The sequence below is a fragment of the Pinus tabuliformis genome, chromosome J (genome assembly GCF_031772625.1).
Source record: "Pinus tabuliformis cultivar Carrire ecotype Pingquan chromosome J, CPIR1, whole genome shotgun sequence".
Taxonomy (NCBI): Eukaryota; Viridiplantae; Streptophyta; class Pinopsida; order Pinales; family Pinaceae; genus Pinus; species Pinus tabuliformis.
In genome coordinates this window covers 1,092,453,363-1,092,457,374 of record NC_142295.1, presented here as the reverse complement: position 1 = coordinate 1,092,457,374, position 4,012 = coordinate 1,092,453,363, and positions in this window count along the sequence as shown.

Genomic DNA, 4,012 nt, shown 5'->3' with positions numbered 1-4,012 from the left:
CATATGACAGAGATGGTGAAGGTCCTCTATGAAGAGAGAAATACCAGATTACAGGGTGAAAGCTCCAAGCCTCCCAAAGGAGAAGGTTCTTTAGGAGGAGGAGGTAATGGAAATTGAGGTAAAGCTTCACCCTCTGCACCATCTTCTTCATCTTCTTCATCTTCTTCTTCACAGGAATCTTCACCCTCTTCCACTAATACAACCCTTACTCATACTCATCAACATACCTCAAAAGGAACTGGTAAATCACTCCTATTAAAACTTGATGTTATATTTGAACTGTGCATGTATGATGGTGAAGTGAATTCAAAGAAGCTTGACAATCGGGTTCATGAGTTGGAGGTCTATTGCAGAATTAAAAACCTTCAAGATGGTGACATAAAGATTCAGCTAGCTTCCTTGAGGCTAGAGGGTGTAACACTAATATGGTGGGAATCAAAGACACAAGAAGAGATTAAAAAAAAACACGGTAAGATCTCAATTTCTTGATCTGATTTCATTGTTGCAATTAAAATACAATTCTACCCTCTAGCATATATGCAAAAAGCCATCATGAATTGGCAAAACTTTAGATGACTTAAAGGTCAAAATGTGCAAGATTACACCCAATAATTTAGAAAAAGTCTCTAATGTTAGGTGTAGATTCGCAATCACAAGACACGTTGTTGAAGTACATAGGAGGTTTACACAGTTACCTTAGGCATACCATCCTTATTTTTAAACCCAATAATCTATCTGAGGTGTGTGTGCAAGCCACTCATGTTGAGGCAAGAGGGAAAAATCCTCCAGAAGAGGGTAGTAAAAATCCATTCAAGGGTAAAGGAAAAGAAAAGGGTTTCAAAGGGAAGGGAAAGAAAAATGCATATATTAAGAAGGAAGGAGAGAAATTAACATGCAAGCATTGTTCCAAAGAGGGTCACAATGAAGCTCATTGTTGGAAGCTTCATCCCAAAATGAAACCAAATAAATTCAACAACAAGGGAAAACAAAAGACAACTGCAACCACTCAACAGGAATTGGGACCCTATTTGGGTGATGAAACTAAAATTACAACCATGGGTATGAAAGGAAAAGAATCCATTGCTAACACTAGTACTTCAAATTTAGACAATGAAACTCCAAATGAAAAGAAGAGGATAGATCTTTTTCACATAAGGGTAATCTCAAAACATATCAAAACTGATACTCTTTTTTTTATAGTGGCTCTCAAGCCAATCTTATCTCTGAAAACATTGTCAAAAGTCTAAACTTGGAAACCATCCCACATCATAAACCATATCCCTTAGGATGGGTGTGTGACAATGCACAATTACAAGTAACTAGAAAATGTAAACTGAAATTTGCCATTACTGCAAATTTCATAGATGAAGTGGATCTTGATGTTGTGCCATTAGACATATGTGGTATAGTTTTGGGCAACCCGTATCTCTATGATAGAAAAGCTATCTTCCATAGACATGAAAACAATACCATTTGTTCAAAGATGGAGTAGAATATATTGTGAGAGCTCATAGCAAGAAACTAAATCTTTCACTTGTTAATGCGGGGCAGATGAAAAGACTTGTGAATTCTAGCAAGAATTTTGTGCTTCTAATAATCAAATCCAATAATGATGTTGATAATGAAGTTTTTCAAGGTTGTGATTCAAGATTGAAATCCGAATTGGTTGATGTTGTTAACCAATATGGTGAGATGTTTCAAGAACCAAAAGGATTACTTCCCAAGAGAGGAATCCAACATGAGATACAGTTGCAGCAATATAGTCCTCTTCCTAACATTGGCATGTATGGGATGTTAGTGATGGAAAGTGCAGAAATTAAAAAGAAAATTCAAGAGTTGTTGGATAAAGGGATCATCAGGCCAAGTTCTTCTCCATGTGGTTCACCTATTGTTTTGGTGCCCAATAAGGATGGAACATGGCGCATGTGTGTGAACTTCCGTGCATTGAACAAGATCACGGTAAATAACCATACCCACTGCCTTGAATAGATGATTTACATGATCAATTGAAATATTGAAATTATTCTACTAAGTTGGACTTAAGGAGTGGCTACCATCAAATTAGAATTACTGAAGGAGACATTTGGAAGACAACATTCAAAACAAAACAAGGTTTGTTTGAATGGCTAGTTATGCCTTTTGGTTTATGTAATGCTCCTGCTACCTTCATGCGTGTGATGAATGATGTGTTGAGGCCATTTCTTGATGAGTTTGTTATAGTCTACTTAGATGACATCTTAATTTTCAGTAAATCTCGTGATGAACATGTCATGCATGTGAGAAAAGTACTTGATGTCTTAAAGAAAGAACAATTGTATTTAAAGATGTCAAAGTGTGAGTTTGGAAAAACTTCTTTAGTTTACTTGGGTCATATTGCTGGAGAAGGTGAGTTTGGAAAAACTTATTTAGTTTACTGAGGTAAGAATTTTTGTGAGAGAAACCTAATAGTGGAGGAAATTCATTGCTAACTTTTCTTCTATAGCAGCTCCTTTGCATGCATTGACTAGTGTGAAAAAGGTTTTTCAATGGGGAGGCAAACAGCAAAAGGCCTTTGATGCATTGAAGGAAAAGATCAGTTCAACTCCAGTACTTGCACTTCCAGACTTGAGACAACCATTTGAGATCCAAACTGATGCTAGTGACTACGCCATGGGTGCAGTCCTCATGCAACATGGTAAGGCTATATGTTTTCATTCGAAAACTTTCAATGGTGCAATGATTAATTATCCTAGATATGACAAGGAATTGTATGCATTGGTGAAAAGTGTGAAAAAAGTGGAAACACTACTTGATGGGTAAGGAAACAATCATTCACATTGATCATCAACCATTGCAATACTTGTAATCTCAATCTAAGTTGCAACAATCAAGGCACTTTCGATGGATGGGTTTCCTTAAACAATTCCACTTGGTAATAAGGTATAAGAAAGGTATCTACAATAAAGTTGTTGATATGCTTTCTAGGCCTATTATTAGTGCAGTTACTTTACTCAAGCATAATTCTATTTTGCATGAAAGTTATATTAAGCAATATGCATTAGACAATAACTTTCAGGATGTTTATGCAAGCTTGAGTCAAGGTAACCAAGTAGAGGAATTGGATTATCATTTCACGATAACTTGTTGTGCCATATTGGGAAGCTTTGTATTCCATAGGGAGAAAGAGTCAACATCATAAGAGAGGCACATACTTCTCTTATTTCTGGTCATTTCAATGTAAGCAAGACGGTGGCACATCTACAAAGGTATTATTATTGGCCTCGTATGTTTAAAAGTGTGTCACGTTTTATTAAAGCATATTCATTATGTGGAGTCAGTAAGCCTAGCAATAGGAATTAGGATTGTAAACACCACTTCCGGTTCCTTCACGACCATGGGAGAGTGTTTCTATGGATTTTGTAGGAGGCCTTCCATTGTCAAAAAGAAGTCATGATTATTTGTATGTAGTTTTGGATAGGTTCAGCAAAATGTGTATTTTGATGCGATGTAAAAAGAAAATTATAGCTGAACAAACTACTAAGTTATTCTTTCAGAATGTATGGGTGCATTTTGGATTGCCCACATCCATTGTTAGTGATCAAGATTCTCGCTTTGTTGGGAATTTTTGGTCAAGCTTGTGGGGATTCATGGACACCAAATTTAAAAAGATTACGACATTTCATCCACAAACAAATGGTCAAAAAGACGTGGTGAACATGACAGTGACACATCTTCTTCGTGGGTATTTCAACAAGCATCCTAAGTTGTGGGATGAAAATTTGCACTACATTCAACATGCTTATAACTAGACCAAGCACTCTTCAACTCAAACATCGCCATTTGAAGCATGTTTGGGATACTTGCCTAAGTCTCCTTTGGATTTAATTTTTGGAAAGGATGTTGTTATTGATGGTCATAGTGACATAGACAAAGCAATAAGGTTCATTGAACAAATCCAATTGGTACACCAAAGAGTTCAAGAACAACTGGAAAAGAGCTAAGGAAAGTACAAAGCAAGGCATGACAAGCATAG